General features: G+C 45.5%; 1 protein-coding gene across 1 annotated transcript in view; it reads right to left on the reverse strand.

The window, feature by feature from the left end:
- Window positions 1-23,519, reverse strand: part of PTPN5 (protein tyrosine phosphatase non-receptor type 5) — an 814,933-nt gene that overhangs the window by 548,349 nt on the left and 243,065 nt on the right. Inside the window, exon 2 of the mRNA XM_069624164.1 lies at window positions 15,033-15,144. The gene's annotated coding sequence lies outside the window, so the exon portion shown is untranslated. The remainder of the gene's footprint in view (window positions 1-15,032; window positions 15,145-23,519) is intronic.

The following is a 23,519-nucleotide window of genomic DNA, read 5'->3' on the forward strand; positions in this document are numbered from 1 at the left end:
TATAATATAAATAAATAAATAAATAAATAAATAAATAAATGCACATATAATGGAAGCTCATGGTTGGTGTGCAGAGAGAAAGTGTGTTAAATATTGAATATCTGCTTGTTTTCTTTTAACTTGTGTTTAATTTAAAAAAAAAAAAAAAAAAAAAAAAAAATGAAATATTTTACCAAGCATGTTTTATTTTTGGCAAAAGGATGAAGTTAGTATTACGCTATGTACTTAATTTGTTATTTTCTATTTTGATTTAGACAATTAACATTATTTGGTCGGAGGTTCCGGGATCAGAGCCCACGGGAGAGACGATGGAGTCCTGGAGCCCACGAGGACGGATTCCGGGAAAGCCCCAAAGAGGGGTGAAGACCAAGGCTGCAAAGCGATCAGCATTGAAGATGATACCGATGATCTGGTTGATGATGATGATATTTGGAGGGATCTTCAAGAATTCAGAAGCACAGGTTGTCATTGAACCTGGACCAGCATCTGGTATCGCGGTGGAAGAGGCACCAGGATTCATCATGAGTGATAGAAGGATGATTTTCCAAAATATATACATACCGTTAAATCCTGAGATTTTGATTGAAAAACACTTGAACAATACCGGAATTAAGATTGAACAGACTAAAGAGTGGCTGGAAATAAGAAAAGAGGACGCTAAGCAGTCAATAAGAGATATATTAATGCAATTGGAAAAAACATTTGTGAATTCAGCAGACATTAAGAAGAAGAGAGGAAAGAGAGGTGCGGTGATGCTCGCGATATCAATGGTAATGTCTATAATTGGAGCAATAATAGGTACCACAATATCAACAGCCAATTCTATTTCGGTAGGAACACTGAGTACTAAAGCACAACAACTGAGTATTGACCTAGAAATAATACAAAAAACATTAGATGGAATTAGAGGGGGACTGGATGAACAAGTGAGATTCATAAATGAAACTGCAATCATTCTAAATGAACAAGCGGATGTAATGCAACGGGCGACTAAAATAATACTTAAGCATGACAAAACTTTAAATGAAATATTGAACATAATGAGTCCTGTTGATAGACTATTAACGAATTATATGAGAGAAGTTCAAACTGCAGTTTCACAACTGATTCAAGGACATATTCCCTTGTATTTTGTTTCGCAGGATATCATTCGTCAAATGATAGAAAGATTGACCAGGAGGGAAATTGACATAATACAGGTAAAAATTGCATTCGAAATGGGGAATGCAATGCCGTTATATGTGGACTTGGAAAGACTAGAGATCGGATTTTTGCTATGCATCCCATATGTAGCCCCTGAACTTATTTATCAAACGAAGTGGGTACACAACGTGGGATTTTGGCAAGAGGACAAATTCATTAAGATTAAGACTCCAGAAGTGGTGGCATTTCAGTCATGGGAACCTGAAGTTTATTTAATACCAAACCTGGAAACATGTGTAACATTTAAAGAACAAAATTATATGTGTCCAGGTAAACCGTTTGTTCCTGATGCCACAGATGCTATTTGTGGTTTGAAATCTGACCCAAGTATATCAGAGGGATGTGAAGTGATTATTAGTAATATGGGGAGTGAAGAAATGGCACAGGCTAAGATGGTCAGAGGTAAATGGTTGGTCAGCACCTGTTTAAAGAACATGACGGTAGTACATTTAAACCATGGAACATACGTGGTTAAACAGGTAAAATATAATGTTTTTTATTTACAGGTTCCAAAGGATGCAATTGTGTCAATTGGGGGATTAACATTGTTTCATGTAACAAATGATGTTTGGGAAAGCCAAGTGGAAAATATCGATTTTTTTCAAAGGGATACTTTTCCAATAGATCCGGATGTGGAATATTTATTGAATCACAAAGAAAGACATGTTATAAAAATGAATTTGAGAAAAAACAATATTACAATTAGTAATCTGGGCATAATAGAAGTGGAAAGATTTAATTGGGGAACCTGGGGGGAACGCTCAATAGTGGGTTTGGCTATCCTGGTGCTAATCATGGGTGGATGGTTGATTGTGCTATCAGTAAAAATGAAAATGTTACTGATTTTACTAGCTACGTCAGGAAGAGAAAGATATCCCAATACACATGCATTTTAAAAGAAAAAGAAAGAACAAGTTGTTTTAGGAATTGGCTTGGATCGTGGCCAGATTCTAAAAACAAAAGGAGGGTATATGTAAGGATATTTGGCGTGTTACAGCACAGAGTACAGCACTACTGCACAGGTAGCAATTTTTTTTTTGCAGCACCACCACAAGGGTGCGGTGCATTGCTATATGTGTTACCAGATTAACAAGGAAAGACAGGCCATTCAGTCAAAAACGATTTTAACATATAAGATGCAAATCTATTTTTACAGTTAAAAGTACACGTGCACATTCAAAAATGCACACTATTTTTCACCTGAAATGCCTATGGTGCGAGAGACACATTTGAAAATAATAACTAACCTTACTGACAACTAACCTGACTAATGAAACATAATCCACTAATAAAAATGTGTCTCCACTGCAGAATTAGGCCTATTCTGAAAGTGAACTTTTAAACGCACATCCATTTTTTTTTCTGTTCTCTCTGCTGCCCTGTCCACATAACTACAGGAAGCAAATGGGCTCGAAAGAACAGGAAATCAGTTGGTTACAAAGTATTACTATAAAAATGAGCCATTGTGTAGAGAAGGAGGAGATGGCGTGATTAATTCTGATTGGAGCAGCGTCATAGCAAGTATCATGCTATAGGGAGTGATCAGGCTTTTTGCTGGGGGAAGTTTGAGGGAGGAGAAAGGCAGTCAAGATTGGGGAGAGCTGTAAGAAGGACTTTTTCCACTGGCTGAGGCATTCCTATCTGCAAAAGCTGAGAATTCCAGGCAATGACCCCGGTTTGAGAAGGCAAGCGTTCCTTTTTACTGGAGTTAATCTTCAAGGGAGCCACATTCAGAAAGAGAATAGCCAAAGAGAACAACTAAAAAGATAAGGTAATTACAGAAATGTGGGAGCTGAGTGTGTACGATAATATGCAGTCAGTGTAGGATTCCTGTGCATGCCTTAATCAAATGCTAATGTTGCAATTTGAGTTCTGTTCTCCGCCACTCTCTTTGCAGTGTGTCATAGACAATGCTTTTACTGTACCATTTTATTTATTTCTGTAAAGAATGAGATCGTGTTTAATTGCAACTTTTATAATACAGAAAAATATTTGAAAACAGACGGGTGGTGTAATTACTATTTACCATTACAATGCTGATGATGTGGGGAGATTTTAAACAGTGCAATGGTCATTTTAAGACAGATGTGTGCATGTCAGATTCAGTATGAACAGTTGTGAGTGACTGTAGCATAGATTGTTGGAGGTACATGAGCCAACGGGAAGAGAGACTTTCTGAACATAGCTCCCTACCGTATATAAGGTAGTGGAAATTACCACAAGATTACCATATATAGCTCTCTGTCGTAAATAAGTCAGTGAGATCGCCCATGGTGGCACACTAACACTGAAAAATGTGGTATTCCTAAAATGTAGGTCTGAGGTCTCTCTAGTGATTACACGAAAAATCTAAGCAAAGATAAGGGATTCTGGACATTGGGGCCACAAATAAAACAAGGGAATAATGCTCACCAATATACCACCAACCACGCCTACTACCTACGCATACCAAATATGCATGCCTGGGTGCTGAAATAATGCATGTTCACTGTATTATTGTTGTACATGGCCCAATCTGAATACAAGGAGTGATTGTTGCTAAGTTATATTTCGGCGGTAAGAAAATACCGTCCGGCCCCAAATCTCCACAAAATACCCTACACTGCACTGATCCGCTTAAAACCCAGAAGCTGCACCCTAACACTGGGCATTTAACCTAGGATTATGGATTGACACCCAATTCACAACTTTCACGTCCTGGATATTACCTCATGTTAAACATCATACCATCTTTTATAGTCTCTCTAGTTCTCTACATAGCTATCATGATTTTATCTCTATCCACAGGTACCAATTGAGGTACGAGGTCATACCCAGCGCTCTGCCCTTTAGAGACACAAATGGTGAGCCCCCGGTAACTGTATGTGGAGTGATTCAGCATGTTCAGACCATGTGCTTGAACACTTCCTTCCAGGGCATTTTGGACTTAAGTGTAAGTTGCACCCCATTTTTCATTTCCCTATTTGCCCTTTCCACCAGGTCATTGGCTCAGGGATGATAGAGAACAGTGTGGGAGTGTCTGTTGACTAAACCGCTTCAAAAGACCCGCCTCCTAGCCAATGTAAATTGCACCCCATTATCCAGGATAATTTTGTTTAATTTTTTTATTATTGTTTATAGTTAAATAACAACCAAAAAATAGTGCATAGGCGCCCCTCTGCGAGAACGAAAACGGACCATTGACCTGTTCTTTGGGAAGGTACCCACTCGAGAGTCTGCAGTCGCACTTTAGATCACTGTACCTTTCACAGATGGGAAATATCCATTTGAATATCAGTCATTGTCCCGCCCACATGGGCAGTCCAGCACCGAAATGCTATGGCAATTCCCTTCTGAACAAGAGTACCAACAGCAACCCCATACACATGTTTCAGCCTTGTTGGGCCACGTCTGGATGACCCTAGGAAACCTAGGGTGACTAAACCTAAGTCCTTTAAATAATCACAAAGTAGCCATAGGCGCCCCTCTGTGAGAACGAACACGGCCCATTGACCTGTTCTTTGGCAAGGTACCCACTCGAGAGTCAGTAGCCACACTTTAGCTCACTGTACCTTTAACAGGTTAGCATGCCTTGTTCTTTCTGGGGAGGGGCACCTTCTACCTTTTTTGAAAAATATTTGCAAGGAACTTGGGGTTGGTCACCCTGAGCTACCTGGGGGAACCCAGAAGTGGACTTCCTGCTCAATGTGCTCAGGGAGGCACAGCTCTGCCTCACTGATGAGGCTCAACAAGGCTGAAAAACGTGTATGGGGTTGCTGTTGGTACTCTTGTTCAGAAGGGAATTGCCATAAGATTTTGGTGCTGGATTGCCATGTGGGCGGGACAAAGACTGATATGCAAATGGTTATTTCCCATCTGTGAAATATACAGTGAGCAAAAAGCCATGGCTGCGAACTCTCAAAGTGGGAAAAAACCACAGAACAGGTTATCATACTTTGTTCTTTCTGGGGAGGGGTGTCTGCTACATTTTTTGAAAAATATTTGCAAGGAACTTGGGGTTGGTCAACCTGAGTCACCTGGGGGAACCCAGACGTGGACTCCCTGCTCACTGTGCTCAGAGAGGTACAGCTCTGCCTCAATGATGAGGCCCAACAAGGCTGAAACACGTGTATGGGGTTGCTGTTCGTACTCTTATTCAGAAGGGAATTGCCATAGCATTTTGGTGCTGGACTGTCATGTGGGCGGGACAAAGACTTATATGCAAATGGATATTTCCCATCTGTGAAATGTAAAGCGAGAAAAAAGTGATGGCTGCGAACTCTCAAAGTGGGAAAAAAACAACAGAACAGGTTAGCATGCCTTGTTCTTTCTGGGGAGGGGCACCTACTACCTTTTTTAAAAAAAATAGTTAAATAACCTTTCCAAAATCTTTCACAAACAAGTAAAATATACAGAAGAAAGAAACATTTTGAACCAAACTAACAAGATAAGATAATAATTAATATATACAACTGCGAATCACATAAAACACCTTTAAAATTAGAGTCAGGATCCACCAGGGGGCGCAGAGATGGACTGACGCATCTCCGCTCGTCTCCTCGACAGGGCACAGATCGCGGGACCTGAGCCCCCCCCGACGCCCCAGGAGTGAGGAGCTGACACCACCCAAGCCTGTAGGAAGGTGTCGGGCACCCCTAGCCCAAATTTGAGCTCCGGAGGTGGAACCGATCCAGAGTTCTGAGCATCTGCATCCCCGCGGGACGGAAGCCCCTCCTCCCTGCGGCGCCGCGGCTCCGCGGAAATCTACGACGAGCCCGGGCCCGAGCGCGGCCTGAAGGAGGCCTAGGCGTCCCCGGCCGGCGGATTCCTCCCCCCGCCTTTCTGGTGGGGGTGACTCGCGGCTCGCTCCCTGAAGTAGAGGATAGCCGCATAGTGAAACGGAAGGCCGGGACAGGGCCCGCGCCTGGGAGTGGCGGGGACTCGCCCGCAGGACCAAGCGGAACCCGGTGAACCCTGTCGGGGCCCCCACAGAACCGAACGCATAACACGAGCAATAACCGGAGAACACGAATCACGGGAGGCTATCATCCAAGTAATACGGCCTGGCCTGAACAGCTTCCGCACCACCTACAGAGGGAAGCTGCTTGGCCCCCCGACCCTAGCAGAACAGAGCCGCCGCTTTAACCTCCGAGGCTGCCGCTGGCCCCTGCCCCTAGCGTCGCGATCCGCATCCCGGGTCCGCTGGGGCAGGGCCCTATGAACTGGAGAGAATCCTTGCAGAAGTTTCATCGTACGCCCCCCGCAATGGCGGCCCAGGCACAACAGGAACCGGTGGATGCAAACTCAGTCACCAGGGGAATGGCGGCCCTATTGGAAGAAATTAAGGGCTTCAGGGCGGACATTACATTACGATTAGACACCCTAGATAAAAAAGTGGATAATTTGGACGATAGGGTCCAGGCACTGGAATCCAACACAGCCTCAGCCGACGTCTTTGAAACCCAATTCGACATGCGCTTGTCAGAGCTCGAGAGAAGAGAAGAAAAATGCGCCCTAAAAATGGACGATTTGGAGAATAGAGAACGTCGCTGCAACCTACGTTTTCTTGGTTTCCCAGAACGCGACGGTGAAACGCAAGCAGACATCATCAGGACCGTTAACGCGGTAATAGGAGTGCTATTTGAGGGGGCTAACACCAACGAACCCACCATCGACAGGGCCCACAGAGCAGGGGCACCATCCAGAGGCCCCAGATCGGTGTTAGTCCGCTTTCACTACTTCTCGGAAAAAGACAGGATCATCGAACTGGCTCGCAAGAAAGGGCCGGTGGAGTGGGAAGGAGCCCGGATCTCGATATATCAGGATTTGTCGGCCTTTACCCTCGCGAGACGCCGACTCTGTGCTCCCTTGACGAAGATGCTCCAGTCCAGGGGAGTCAAGTATAGGTGGGGATATCCTTTTTCACTCTCCTTTGAACTCGAGGGCTACAAGTACGCATTGATCACGGAAGACGATATCCAGAGAGTGTCGGGCGAACTATTAGACAATCCAAGTATGGAAACGGAAGACCAGAACTGTGTGCGACCCCCGACAGGTCCGAAAGGGAACAAAACACCGAAGGAAAGGCGCAGAGTCCGAGGCCAAAGAAAGTACAGGAGAGTGGCCCCAACGTCTCCAGCGCCCTTGAACGATGGAAACGAGCCGCTGGTGCCTCACGAAGCAAGTGACACTTGACTAGGTGATCAGAAGGGGATGTAGTAGTCTGTGAACTGTATTGTAACCGGGGATAGGGGGGGGCTCGAATCATAAGTTAAAAGAAGTATATGAGCCCGGAGGGGGGAGACACCGGTGGCCTGGTTTGGATTGTCCTGACAATGTCACGAATCAACCAGGCGATCAGGGGGGAGGCGGGAGGGGGGTGGGACGAGGGGGGGTTGGGGTGTTGGGGTTACTGTTGTTGCGCGCTAAGTTTTTGGGTTACTCGTGCGCCCCGGGGGCTCCTCCGAGCCTGTTGTGGGCGGCAAAGACATTGTGGGAACTGCGATGCTTGCGATTCAGGGAAGGGAGTTATGAGCCTTGACAGCTTTTTTCATGGATGATCCACTCCTATCCTTAACAGTGGGGTCACTAAATGTCCGTGGGCTCAACTCGCCTACAAAGAGGTCGTTGATCCTAAGGGAGTTTGCGAAGTTACGTCTTCATTTCCTTTTTGTACAAGAGACTCATTGGGTTCGAGGTAAAGAGCCTAAGCTCAAGGCCAAAACCATAGAGCATTTGTTCACGGCCTCTTCACAAATGAAGAAGCGGGGAGTTGCCCTGTTGGTAGCCCCTGGGGCCCACTTTAGGTTTAAAGCCTCGAAAGCAGACCCAGAGGGTCGGTATCTCATGGTGAAAGGGGAGGTGCGGGGCTGCTTGTTCACCCTGGTCTGCATATACGCCCCGAATGAAGCACAAGACACCTTCTGGGAGGGTATGAGAGGAACAATATTGGCATTCTCCGAGGGCACCCTATTGGTGGGGGGGGACTTTAATATGGTGCTTTGCCCCGAGCGGGACAGGAAGTCTGCAAATCCCTGCCCCAACATCCGTCACCATAGGAAAATGGCGAAGGCCTTTCAGGAAGTGAATGGGGTGCTGGGGTTGTGCGATACACATGTCACTGTACAGGGCCGCAACCCCGACTACACTTTCTACTCCAAGCCTCACGATGCTTTTTCACGCATAGATTACATCCTGGTGGACTCATCGTTGCAGGGAGAGGTCACAAGCTCAGGGGTAGAGACTGTCCCTTGGACAGACCACGATATGGTGACGATAAAGATTGGCCTCCCCCCCGCCCCGGTAGCTGAAACCCGATGGAAGTGCAATGACCTCCTCTTACAAGATAGGGAGATACGCCAAACCATCCTGGTAGCCATAGAAGATTACTTCGCCCTGAATGACAATGGAGAGGTAGGCACCATGGGAGTATGGGAGGCATTTAAAGCAACCATTAGAGGCACACTCATAAGTATTGGGTCCAGAAGGAAGAGGGTGAGGGAGCACGAGGAGAAACAGCTGAAAGGCAAGATAGCGGCCATCCAACCAGGGGGAAAACTGAAAACGCAGATGTTCCCTGGGCAATGGGAGGAATTGCAGGGGTTGCGAGCTAAGCTAGCCGACCTTCAAGTGGGACAAACGGAAAGGAAGCTTTCGTTTTTGAAACAAAAATATATGGAAAAGGGGGAAAAGGCGGACAAGATATTGGCCTGGAGACTTCGGGAACTCAGGAATAGTAGGAGGGTCAATTCGGTTCGCACCACGGAAGGGAACCTTACCGCGAGGGACGCCAAGATCGCAGAGCAATTTAGGTTATACTATGAAAAATTGTATAGTTCAGAATATACTGGGAATGGGAAAGACATCGACCAATTCCTGGACTCTCTCCCCATACCGGGCCTTCTCCCTGAGAAAGCAGAGGCACTAGAACACCCCATCTCCCCAGAGGAGATAATCGACACTATATCCTCTTTAAAGAGTGGCACCGCCCCGGGAGATGATGGCTTCACAGTCAAGTTTTATAAGACCTATAGATCAGCCCTCGCTTCATTCATGGCCAAGATGTTCAATGCCGCGCTAGACCAAGGCACCCTCCCCTCCACAATGATGTCAGCTATGATTGTAGTCCTGCCTAAGGAGGGTAAGGATCCCGCGCAATGTCAATCTTACCGCCCCATATCTCTTTTTAACACGGATGTTAAGATACTGGCCAAGCTTCTAGCGAATAGGCTGGCAAAACTCCTCCCCACCCTAGTGCACGGAGACCAGGTGGGCTTCATCCCGGGGCGCCAAGGGTCCGATAACATAAGGAAAACCCTCGACCTCATGCACGAGACATCCAGGCAGGGAGTGGAAGGGTACCTCCTTTCACTCGACTCAGAAAAGGCATTCGACCGGGTCGAGTGGCCCTACATGGGCAAGGTCCTCCGGAAGATGGGCTTGGGGGACAATTTTTGTGGGTGGGTAGCAGCACTCTACAACAGCCCCACAGCGAGAGTGTTAGTTAACGGAGGCACCTCGGAGCCCTTTTCCCTCACCAGGGGCACCCGGCAGGGATGCCCCTTGTCACCCTTATTGTATGCCTTGGCAATGGAACCTCTAGCTATAGCGGTCAGGAACGACCCAGAAATCACGGGTATACGATGTGGGGAGTGCGACTTCAAACTCTCGCTATTTGCAGACGACATCCTGGGCTACCTAACCAATATCCAGATATCCCTACCCCGATGGTTCGACCTTATACACACCTTTGGCTCTTTCTCCGGGTTGAGGATAAACACTTCCAAATCAAGCATCATGCCCATCGGCCAGAGCGACCTGGATGTCGGAAGCAACTCCGATATTCTAGGGGTCAGAATCGAAAGAGAATCCACGAGGTATCTGGGCACTACCATCCCCAGAGACCTGTCACAGCTATTCCAGAGCAACTTCCCAGGGATCCTTACCCGTATCAGCAGCGACCTTACTAGATGGGCTCCCCTCACGCTTTCCTGGCTGGGTCGCATGGTCACAATCAAGATGAATGTCCTGCCCCGCCTCCTCTACCTTTTCGCAGCACTTCCTGTTGTGATACCTGAGACTTTCTTTGAAACACTGCAGTCCCGTGTCCTTCATTTTATTTGGAATGGTAAGAGACCTAGAATCAAATCCTCCACCTTAACCCTCCCAAAGACATATGGTGGTTTTGGCCTCCCCGACTTCCGACTCTATTATAAGGCAGCCCAGCTCAGGGTGATGTTGGAACACATGCAAGATGACATGGGCACATACTGGACATACATAGAAGACATCCATGCCCACCCGAAAAAGGTTAGAGATTATTTTTGGGCCTCTCCTAAGGTTCTCCCACTTCAGCTAAAAATGCACCCCACCTTGGCAGCCCTGTGGGCGCTATGGAAACCTAGCAAGGCCAACAAGCCCCTAACCACCTGGCCTTCCCCGCTATCCTCACTCTGGGGGCCCCCTATCGACTTAGACACAAGAGGCTTCCGCGACACACAGGCCTGGTCCGACTTGGGCTTGGAAAGAGTCTCCCAGCTGACACGAGAGGAGGGCTTCATAAAATATGGCAGCTTGCTTGAGGCCCTGGTAGATAAGCCCCCCACGATTTTTGAATACTTACGATTGAAGGGGATTTTGTCCCAACCCCGGTGGTCCGAACAGCTGAGCCGCCCCCTCACCCCATTTGAATCCATCCTGGCCAAGAGCACATCACGTAAGGGTGCGCTGTCCAAATTTTATATGGTCTTGATAACGTCCGACCTAGAGGGCAGACAACCCTTTAAACGCATATGGGAGGAGAGACTGGGGATGCCCTTGGATGACCATACCTGGAGGGCCGTTTTTAAGGGTATTTTCGCGGGCTCTCTATACACGGCTGCCATGGAACACAGCTTTAAAATTCTTCATTCCTGGCATCGCCCTCCATCCCTGCTGTCCAAAATGTTCCGAGACGTATCTCCTTTCTGCCCCAGGGGTTGCCACCAAAGGGGAACCTGGTTTCACATGTGGTGGGGATGTCCTATTATACAGGTTTACTGGTCGGAACTACTTAGCTGGATCAAAGATATTGAGGGGTTCGGTCCATCCTTGCACCCACTAGAAGTCTTGCTGGGTATCCCCTTGCCGGAGACGGAAACAAATCTTTACCCCAAAGTCATTGGTGCCATGCTGCGAGCTGGAAGGCTGGCGCTTGCCCAAAAATGGAAGAGCAGCCAGGCCCCCTCCAAGGAAGAATGGCTTCATAAGCTTAGGATGATATTCTCGTATGAAAAGCTTACAGCAATAGCGAATGATACCATGACAGACTTTGTACAAGAATGGATGGCAGTCCTTCTGCACGATGATTGTGTCTCCATGCGCTTATAGAAGGGGCATTGTACAGGCTCATAACAGAGTGCGCCTGACCCGTTGACTCTTAGTAACACTCATCCCACCGCACTCTGCTGAGTTAACCATGGCGGCTAACACCGCCTGTTTTTCACTTCCAAGCTGTATACATGTTTGAGGGTTGAATGGTTGAGTTGCACGAGCTGGACCCACTCTGTCCCCACCAACAACTGGAGAACCTGGGAGGAGGGTTGTGTCTCCGCTCTACTGTTGGTCACGCAGACCTGTGTAATTGTATATAACTGGCGGGCCCTCACTCGCCCCTCTTAGACCCGGCCTAGCTTCCGCTTACCTACCTTTCATATGAACCCCACTGTTCCTAGTGCTACACTTAATAACTGAATGGCTCGCATTTGTACTTCCCAAAAATTCATATACTTGTAACACCACTAAACTTTGCTTGTTAATTGTTTAGGGGGGTGGGGTGGGAGGGGGTGATTCGGGAAAAGAAGTTAAGAAAAATGTAATTGAAAATGTTACCGACAATGTGGTTTTTTTTTTTTTTTCTGATCATATTTGCTGATCGGGTCGGATGTTCGGCCCGACCTTATTTCTGCCTATTGTCAATAAAAACTAAATTTGAAAAAAAAAAATTAGAGTCAGTAAGCGTGAGTAATCGAAACATAAGAAATCAGCCATCAAAGAAACTTAACATTTTTGTTTTAAAACAAAGAAATAATTAATTCATACTGCAATGCAACCCTGTCCAGGCATGATTATCTCCTCTACAGTGGTGGCTTTGTGTACTGCTTTCCACTCAATCCACTTGGAGTGATAAATAACTAAATATCAGAATATGAGAAGCAGGATCAAAATGTGTTGAGGATTTGAGAAATGAAAATTTGAGGAATAAATATGATCAATGTGACTTTTATTCTTCAATCAATGAAATTTCAAACAATTGAAACCCAGATTGATCTAATTAAACATGTGGTTAATAAACCATCAAATACGATTTAGCTTGAACTACTGGACATTTGAATTATGAAGCATATATAGAGTAGGTATTTCAAAATTTAGTATTTGATGACACATTGTAACGGACTGAAGATTAATCTCAGTATCTGCTGACTTATTAAAATACATAATGTTAATGTTAATGTTAAAGGATATTTGTACCGCGTACCGCGCACTATCACCACCGGAGTGGTCCCCTGCCACTCTGGCAGCTCTGAAAGAGGGAGGGGGGGGGTCAGTTAGTGGGAATAAGCTGGAAAAGTGCAAGAGAGCAGTGATTTGCTGTTGGCAGCCTCAGCCCGGTGGGTCCGTTGGCTGGGCTTGGGGTGTTTTACAGTCCGTAGTCATTGTGTGCTGTTGTGCAAGTCTATGTGCGGTTTGTTTTGTTGTTGCAGTGTAGTGAAGTTTGTGCGGATTGCTGCATTTTAGGGTTTTGGATGTGTTTGGTTAGAGTTTGAGCGGTATATGCAGAGAGATGAGATTGTTAGTGGATTGTAAAGTCAAGAATTCCATCTAAGTGTGGTACATGCTAACATTCATAATCCTGTCTAGATGTGATGCAAGCTAAATTCAAGAATTCCATAAGAAAAATGTATGGATATATTACAGAAAATTGAGGATCAACTAATTACATATTGAGGTCTTAAGGACTTGTTCAATTAACTATTTGAAAAACATATTTGAAAAAGGAACATTGATTTATGTATGACCTCTGAAAATGTGGAAGATTGAAAATTTAAAAAACCATCGGAGTAGAATTATTTTTTATATATCTAAAACACTCAAAGAACAAACCTGAAAGGCCCCAATTGTATCTACATGAAACCTTTCAATGTATACATTGTACCATCAATATTTGATCTCTAGAAAATATTCTTGAGCAATACATTTCTCTCTTTCCCTTACTTCATGAAACCTACTTATGTGTTTCTCCTCCTTTTGAGAAATCAAACAAATTATATATAAATTATGAATTAATTGTGCAGAAGTATCCACACAATCTGATAATGATATTCAACTAGTACAAATAAAAATGTGGCCTTCAACCTAGGCCCTGTATTGGCCCAAGCCCATCAACATACCCTTCAAACCAAATTTATGAAGGTACATGAACAGCCTGTATAGGGGTTTCTCTGGTAATCTCGGATTTTTTACTATGAGCACATTTTTTAAATGCTCTTAACAACCTATCCACCTCCAGATCCATACCTACTCACCAATACACCTGCCGCAACCTCCTTTTGGTCATGTTAAACCCCATATTGCCCACATGGGCCAACTGAATGATTTATTCATGTAATGGGCCCGGTGGTATCAACTTGGAGTTATGTCTCACCCTCCCCTCTTTAATGTAAAGCTCATCTTAGACCTTGTACCAAGGTCCCCATTAATTTCCCAACATGGCCCTACCAGGCCACCCCTCACCGTCCTTTCCTTGATACATCTGAGCAAATCGTCTTCTACTACTCTCACTCTCCTCTTCAGATATAGCTGGCAGATTCACACTGATCACTACAGCCTCCCCTATCCAGAATCACCTTCCTACTCCTTTTGTGAGAGCGAGAGACGGGAAAAGTAGAAAATGCGGCAGAATTCTTAATCCCCCTCAGATACATCACTGAAAAATCAAAAGACTGCAATCCCAATTACCATTTGGAAATCAGAAGGGATGCGCTCGTCCACCCAGGGACGTCATTTCACCAAAACGCCAGGGGTAGCGGAAGTGACATCACAGTGCCACGCCCATAAGAGTGACATCACAGGAAGTGATGTCATTTGACCACACCCCACTCGACATCACAGGAAGTGATGTCATTTGACCACGCCCTCCACATGACATCACAGGAAGTGGCCTCATAAAGCATTATCCCCTCAGTACACTAAGAAATATATGGTTACGATATCAGTGTTTTGTGACATTTCATACAAGAATGGATCATCATATGTAGCAGTGTCAAGGTCCATGTTGCCACGCGAAGTGTATGAACCCAAATCCCCTCTTAATCTGGATCTGCCCTGTTAGTTCAACAGGACTACAGAGCGAAATCACATTCTGGGGGGACAGGGACGGATAGGCGGGTATGGGGATAGGGGAAAGCCAGGATAAAAGGCGAGAGGGAGAATATTTCACCAGAAAACATGTATGGCATCCACAGTTTTTAATAATTCTTCTTCTTGTGTTATTTTGGCTGCCAAAAGATTAGTTCAAAATGTGTTCAAGGTGTACAGTGCATTACTGAGCGATGCCACCTTCAGTACCAAAAGCCTCATAAGTCATGTCCCCATATTTTACGGGGAAAAAATCCTGGCTGCATTTTGCATTACTCCCACACTCACCAACACTCTTTATATGCCTAGGTTTCTGTTCCTACATGTTCATTGTCCTCCACACCCCTCACCTCTCCATAATGGTACACATTCCAACAATTAGTACTATTGTATAGATTTTGGGATAATGCCCAACCCTTCACTCTGATCATAAGACTTAAAATGTAGTTTCTTACCAGATTGAGCAGAACAGTGGCTTGACAGATGTGTCCGAGGCTGCTGTTTCAGTGGCATGTAAGGTGAAGATTCTGACACAGAAAGGAAGGAACTCCACATGAAGATGCAGGTCTGAAAATAAAAAACAAATTATCAGAATGGAAGAATCATTTGTACAACAGCACACCAGAATATCATTTGTCATAGAGACAAGATACTGACTGAACGCACTGAGGGGTGTGCTTTCCAGACTACCATTAACTGCAGTGCCCTGCTTCTGACCTTGCAATCCGGCCACCCAGCAGCCTATTCCACCCTCCGTTTCCCGGCATCCCTGGAGCCTGTGGTACCTCTCATCCCGGCACATCTAGCCTCCCCTCACTCACATGAGCACTTGGGGTGACGTGATATTATCGAATTATACTCCTGAAACTGAATACCCTACACCCAGTGACCCTAATGTGGCTGGGAAGAGGTGGATGGTGACGTCCCATCACCATGTGAGGTCATACACTGGGAAACTGGGGCGTGCAGCGTAACCCCTCACTATTTACCCAGAGGCAGAACTGATTATTGTGGCAGATATTCATTGGCCCATTATTTTTATGATGATGATATTTTGAATGCACAGAGCTGGATTCCAGCGAGCACTGAGCAACTCAATATGATCTCTGCTGCATAGGAGGCATTTCAATGAAGATGCAGGAAGGACAGTTGTCTCAGGTAAGGAGCGATTGTGCTGCGAAGTGACTCTGTTGAAAAGTCTACATGTCCCCTTTGTGTGAGGGACCGGCAGGGTTCCACGACTCCCACCACACTTGCCCAGTCAAGGAGGCGTGAGAGAAGGGAGGCCACAGAGAGACAGTACACCCTGCACTCCAGACACACCTCCACAGCACGGACCCAGGGGCCAGAGAAGCACCCCAGGCACAGGGGTCCCTTCCAGATACCAGGGAGCGCACAGACCACACAGCTAGGGGGCCGAGAGCGTAGCCCGCAACACTCCAGATAAAGCCCCCTGATTTGGGCCAACCAAGCCCTGCAGCACTCCAGATACAGGCCCCCCACATCCCACAAACGCACACACAGACTAGAGCAAGCAGACATTTGCATGCATGCACACCCCCACCCCGAAAGCAGAGCTCCCTGCCCTTGGCCACAGGCACCCTGCCAGTGGAGTGTGTTGGGACCCTGATTACATTCTGCTTGAGGAATCAGATTTTAGGCTTTTAGCTCCAATTGTGTGTAAGTATTTGAGGTATTACAGATGTGTGCAGCGCACTTAGTTGCTGTATTGAATCCATGCTCCTTCGCCAATGAGGTAAATTCACAAAACCCCCAATTCTATGGAAAGAGGCAGAGAGAAGCTTCATCATTCTCCAATGGTACTGTGTTTTACTTTGTGTATAGGCGCGTTATAAATGCCATAATATATCATATGTTGACATTCCTTGCCAATGACATTTTAGAATATTGCAAGGCCGGGACACACATGATACTTTATAAATCGGGGCCACTGTCTATATTCTAGGGACTCTAAGGGGGAGAAACTGGGGTGGCTAAACCTTAGCAACTCGACAGTCCGTGGGGCAGATTCCTAGCTCAGGGGCAACTGGAAGCAAGACGACGTGGGAGCAAAACAGGTTCGATCCCCAGGTCCATGCTTAGAAACCTCTGGGTATTAAGCAACACGTGTAGCTGTTGTCGCCTGAGGTGCCAAGCTATCCGCCTGCGGCCGCAGGCGGGTAGTGGGCTAGCACAGCACACACGCAACCTAGGCTCCACCTGGTCCTGGCGGCCGCAGGGGAATGCCACAAGAGCACACATCTGACCTCAGCCTGGGGCAGGGCTTTAAGTGGGCCGGGGCCTGCCGGGGCTGGGCCCCGGCAGGTTCCGAAATTTCGTTTTGAGGCGGGGCCCTGCCGGGGCCCACTAATCTCCCCGGGCAGCCCCGGCCACTACACGAAAAGGCATTTTTTTCTACAGCCTGAAACTCTCGCTCGTGTGCGAGAGCTTCAGGCTTCAGAAAAAAATGCCTTTCAGCTATAATGGTGGCGCCGCACCTGCGAGGCATCCCTTTAATCAAGGGATGCACGTGGGCTGGCGCCACCATTAAGGCTGAAAGGGTGAGGCCGCTGGAAGCAGAGGCCTTGCTTCCTAAATACTGAAGCTCCCGCGGATTCGCGGGAGTTTCAGTCTTTAGGAAAAAGGCCTCTGCTTCCAGTGGCCTCACCCTTTCAGCCTTAATGGTGACGCTGCCCCTCCCCAGCTGGCGAGGGGCAGCACCACCATTAAGGCTGAATAGGCGAGGCGCTGTCCCCTGCCAGGCAAGCCTATACAAAATAAATGCAGAGATCAGCACCCTCTCCCCCATAGGGGAGAGAGTGCTAATCTCTACAAAAGGCTGCCTGGCAGGGGTGCCAGTAGCCCATTGAGCCGGGGCTCGTCAAGGGGGCGTGGCCTAACGGCCCATCAAGACCACGTTGTTGGGCCACGCTCCCTCGATGGGCCCCGGCTCGATTTGTAGTGCCACTTAAGGCACTGGCCTGGGGCCTACGGCGGCACACGCCAGCAACATTAATCCACCCAGCAGCTCACACACACCCGCTCGCCCCCGACCTCAGTCACACACACAACACAGACTGACTCACCGCTGTGTGTTAGCTTGGAAGAAGTTAGTTGGCCTGGACTTTCTGGCACCAAGAGAAACCACGAAGCTGCTGCTGCACGCTGGCTTCGCTGCAGTGCTCACAAAATGGAGGACCACCAGCACGCTGCACCGCTTGAGTGGTGGCCACGCCCCCTCCTCCTCTGATTGGAGGAAATGCCAGAGGTCGCAAGAGAGTGACAGAGGTCGCTGGCCAATCGGCAGCGGTCGCTCTTGCGACCTCTGGCGACCCCCAAATGACGTCCCTGCGTCCACCCCAGAATGAAAAGGCCTGCACCTGTGATTTATTATCTGACCAAGCAATTAATCTGTTCCCTCACAAGTAAAACCTAAAATGCTGAATAGACCATGACACTTCCTTAGCCTTCCTTTCAATCACTGAATAGTTGATCTCAGCACCCTTAAGAGCACTGAGGCAAAAGCTGCCACATATTCCCAATGATGGTTAGACTAAGATTATTTAGCTCATAACCCTCATCCACTATCATTCTTCATTAAAATAGTCTGAAAGGCCAGATGAAAATTACCCAAAATGGGTGCATTGCTGTTATCAATCTTTATCTTCTCAAAGGCTTGATCACACTGCTATGACCAACAAACTATGGCTTCTTCCTTAAGTAGTGCCCTAAGTGGTGTGGATGTCAATATTTTCCACAAATTTGAGATAACATTCTTCCAACCCCAGGAACGATCGTAGTTGACTGTTGTCATTTGGTGGGAGTATTAATTTGATTACATCAACCAACCCTGTTCAGGGAGACACATCTTTTGCTTTTATTTCATGATGTGGGTACTCCACCTCTCCCACACCAAATCACCTTTTGCTTCTTTGAATAGTCAATCCAGTAGCTTTCAGGTGATCCAGAATTTTCCTCAGAGTTTGAACATGTTGCTGCACTGACTCACCATACACATATGCATCATCCTGAAGCACGACTTTACTACCAAAGCCATCCAACAACCTTTCCATTAGCCTTTGAAATGATGCTGTTACTGATGCCAACCCTAAGGGCATGCAACAGAACTTGTAAGCTTCTAGCTCCATTTGCTGTTGCTACACACACTATTGGGGAGAGCCACCCTGAAGTCTCAATCGCTTTAATAATGCTCCACTGTGACAATATGTCATATTCATCCCTTAAACCCTGTTGCATGCTCAGGGGAATAGTGCAAACCTTGCACATACTCGGTCTGGCACTTTCTTTAAGTTTAATGCAATGTTTCAAATCCTTCAATTCCACAAGTCACCCAGAGAAAACTTTAGAGGAGCAGGTGGATACGTCATCCCTAGCAGCCGCACCCACACCTCTGTCATTCTGGAATAGCAGGTGAACAGCCCTATGTGGGACATCAGGGATCATCACAATACCACATCGAGTATATGAGAGACGATATGCACTCAGACAACCGTACTGAATGTATCCTCGCACTGAAAGGGTGGAAGGATCTCGGCACACACGAATGGGCATCATAGAGCTATAAGTGAAATCTGACTAGGGCAGAGTGACATCGTGAAGGGAAAACACAGAGACGCACTGAAACAATATGCAAATACTTAAGAATAAAGATGTAATTGAAGTAACAAGAGAAATATGGAATCCAATACAAAGAAATCATATATGCAAAGAAGATAAAGTAACCTGCTGACTAATAAGTGTATATACACAGAAACGCAAGGTAGAGAAGACATATGGAAGCTTGCTGCAGAGGAAAACATCATGTGGCTAAAGCGGCCATGATGGAAAGATGGACTCCGGACTCATATTAAAACCAATCAAGCTACCTTGGAGATGGACCAGGGCTGCAGAGTCAGGCAACTCTGGAAAAACAACTTTGTCTGAAGAATAAAGATGAGTGTACTGTCCAGGGATCAAAGATGCTAGTTCAAGGAATAATTAATTGCAAGGCACAAGGGGAGTCAAAAGGATAATCCATGTACGTAAGACATATTTCTCTTAGATTAAGCAAAGATGAAAACATTTGCAAAAGCCAAGTATTAGACAATTAAAGATGCAAAAAGCATATGTAGGGTGGAGTGAGCAAGTCTCTAGAGGCTGAGAGGAGTAATGACATCCATTGAATCAAATAGCAGTAAAAAAGGTTGAGATGGATGAATTTGCAGTCTCCTCATACGTGATTCAGAAGTTGAAAAGAAGGGCTATTCATTAGGTGCTAAATGAAGATAATGGTGTACCTACAATCCCTTAAAAGTCCCAGAATAAAGAACAGACTGCAACAGACAAAGGAGAAGCCTGTGCTAAGGGCCGGACCAATGAGAGAGATGGACTAATTAGGAAAGTGGGGAGTAGTCTGACGTTACTCTCGGCACCTGGGGTCCAGTTTGCTTACGTGCTGTTAACGAGCCAAAAGTCCATGGTTGGAGAAGCAGACCAACCAATCAGAGAGTCTATGTAGCAACATGGTATACAATGTTGCAAAGGCCAACCCGCTGCCATTTTTCTGTTATAATCAGTATTACACATATTTAGAGGAAGTTTGAGGCTTGCCTAAAAGATTTGAGGCTGCCAATGGTGTCACTAACATTTATATACACTATAGGTACCTTTAACCAAACCCTCCCTTCAATAGGTTTTATAGATTGCCACATAGGATGATGTCATAGCAGAAGTATTTGAGGTATAAAACCTTTGTATGATTACATTTGTGTGTGAGTGTGTGGACTACAGCAGGTTGTTCACCAGATTGCCCTACTTCATTCTATGTTGATAATAAAGTAGTACTTTGCCATATTCTGATTATTTCCATCTAGCACATGAGATGGTTCAAAGTGCTAGAGCACATTTTGGTAGCGGTGCAGATGGCTCTGGTCTAATCGACCTAGGCCCAGATATAGACTCTCAATCGCTTCTGCCATTAGCCAGAATATCATGAAGCTTCCTATGGAGATTGGCGCGCGAAAACACACATGTGAGAAGAATCATTTGGCCGGTGCCCCTTTGATGAACTTCCTGCCTCGTCCCAGCAGGTGCCATACAGACCGAAAGTGTACTGGTTGATTGGGAAAGAGGTGATGCCGATGGACTTGAGCTGAGCTATGGATGTAAGTAGAACATCAAAGGTGGCAAAAATAGGGGGAGGGACTGTACTGTAAATATATGTATAGAAGTAACAGAATTTTTGGGGATTAGAAAGAAGAGAAATAGATACATTGCTTTCCTGGTCCCAAGAGGGGCGTGAGGGTACACGCTGAAAAACTCCATGTAGGGGTATTAAGGATTTCTGAGGCAAGGCCAAAAAGAAGAGTGTGTATCAAACTCCAAGATGGGGTAAAAAGTGAGATGAGATGCATTTACCAAGAGATAGTAAAGGAAGGCGTACACAGAAAAATGTAAAAAGTGCGCATGCGGAGGGGGTTATAAATGTGTCAATATAAAGCTTTTGTTGTGTTTAGACTAGGAGATATTTATAACGATAGTGAAAAATGAAAGTTATCACCAGATTTTTTAATCAAGAGATTGACGTCAATCAGTAGAGTGAAAATCAAAGGAGAATAATAAATAAATACAGAAGAGATTCGTCAAACATCAAAAATAAAACAACAAGACATTTAAAATTGTTAGTAAGTGTAAATCAAGGAACAAAAAGAACATCATTTCATACAATTTTAAAAGTGGGTAAAACATAGTTTTTTGGTAATTAGCAGTTATTGATGGTGCCTGCTCAAAATAATCAGTGTGGTGTACTTGATAAAATAAATAAAAGAATAAAAGATCTGGTAAGTACAGACAGTCAAGATCTAGTTGTCATCATAGGGGACACTCTTCTTTTACACTTATGCAGGACACTGCAGAGATACACCCAAAATAAGGCAGTATCATGCAGAGTGGGTTAAAGGCACGACTAATAAAACACTCGTGCCGTGGCCTTTTGTTATCAAAATCTGTTTTGCGACATATGACAACATATTTGCATGCTTCACATAAGTGGAATAGCTACAGGAAAGGGAGGCTGTTTTAGAGTTGCGGAAAATGTAGCAAAGCAAGAAAGAAGATCTGTCCGAGAAGGAGTGGATGCTTGATCAGCATAAAGAGGAGGATATAACAACTTCGACTCCTCTTTCCACGTCTGAAAAAACTCTGCTTTCCCCTTCTGAAAACAAGAGAGCAGATACTGAGGAGCAGTGCTTTTATCCTTTAAAAGAATTGAAAGCAGTGACTGGGTGTGTTAATCCGACATATGAGCCCCCGCTTATAACAGTGAGGATAATGCAGAAGTGAGCAACGCAAATATATATCGACACGTGATAAAAATGAACAGTGTGATGAGAATAAAGGACAGGCAGGGCATACAGATGGAGATAGAGGAAGAGGTGAGGAGACAAAGGGAGGTGAAAGACAAGGCTAAGGGAGTAGCATTTGTACAGAATTAATAGATTGGAGGACAGATATTACTTAAGTTAGATCATAAGGGCATTAATGAGTTTCAAGAAATAGAAGAAAGGGAAGAGCTGGAACAGAAAGAAGAGGAACAAGAGAGAGCATACAAAGAAGAGAAGGAAAAAGAGATGAAGCAAAGGGAAGAACGAAGAAGAACGAGGCAAAAAAGAAAAGGAGAAATTAGAAAAGAGGAAACAGGAGATAGAAATACAAAGATTGAAAGTACGTAGGTTGCAAAGAAGGCAAGAGGAAGAAGAGTTGAGAGGGATGAGGAGAAGGGAAGAAGAGATAGACAGAAGTAAGGGACTAAAAGATGATGAGATAGATTGTCTATTTCATAGAGGCAGAGTGCTGATTGAAGCACAAGAGCGATCTGAGGAAGAGAGGGGGTCACAACAGCCCTGCAGGGAGCTGCAACGGATACCGAGAATACAAACATGAGCTTGCGAGCATGAACCAGAAGACATAGGGAAGAGGATTGGGGATTTAAATAGGCAGATGAGAGATAAGGATGGGTGTAAGGCCAAACAGAATGTCGAAGAATCTTTATTGAGGGAAACAGGCGGTAGGACAGAAGACATCATAACAGATGGGTATAGAGTGCTGTCTTTAAGTAGACTAGATCTTGATGATGTGGAGGGGAACGAAAGCCACACAAGCTGGAGCATAATGATGTCAGGCGAAGAAAGGGAAGAAAATGAGCGAGCGCAAAGAAAGGCCGCATATGGTTTTTCAAAAGATTTGAGTGTAGAAAAAGGGGTAAAATGGTCAGACTTGGAGGACCCTAAAGAAAAACCACCACAACCGACACCATATACTGAGCGACCACAAGCACAATTGCGTAGTGCAGGGGATGTATCTCTTCTTTATGTAAGCAGATTAAGGTCACTACCAGGACAGAGACAAATGGGTGAGACTAGCCCCATCTGGAAAACACGAAGCGTAGGTGGTTATGATTATGGGTCAGGGTTTTCACAATTCCCATCATTAGAGAAAGGGGTAGGATGACCACAATATATTCTGTGGTCACAAATGGATAAGGATAATTTGAAATGTACATTACCTAGTTTGATTTAAGGTCCAGGAAAAATGGATTCATGAGTTGCAAAGAATGACATCAGGAATGATGTTAGCAACAAGTGATGTAAAAGGCCTGCTAGAAGCCATTCTTGGGGAGAGGGCTGGAGACATTTGGGTACTAGCAGAATATGTAGGTATAACTGCACCAAACACGACACATGTTGGAGCGCCATTAACTAATTGCAGACCAGATGTATGGCGAGCGCTCAGAGTAAAATATCCCAATACATTAGACATGGGTGCAATTATGACTAGGAATATGGGTGAGGATGAAGATCCTGTTGCCTTTATTCCAATATTCAAGAAAGATAACATCTTGAGACTAGAGAACTGTGGGACAACACAGTGCATTATGTAACCAC

The sequence above is a fragment of the Ambystoma mexicanum genome, chromosome 11, assembly GCF_040938575.1.
Source record: "Ambystoma mexicanum isolate Mex_15411 chromosome 11, UKY_AmexF1_1, whole genome shotgun sequence".
Taxonomy (NCBI): domain Eukaryota; kingdom Metazoa; phylum Chordata; class Amphibia; order Caudata; family Ambystomatidae; genus Ambystoma; species Ambystoma mexicanum.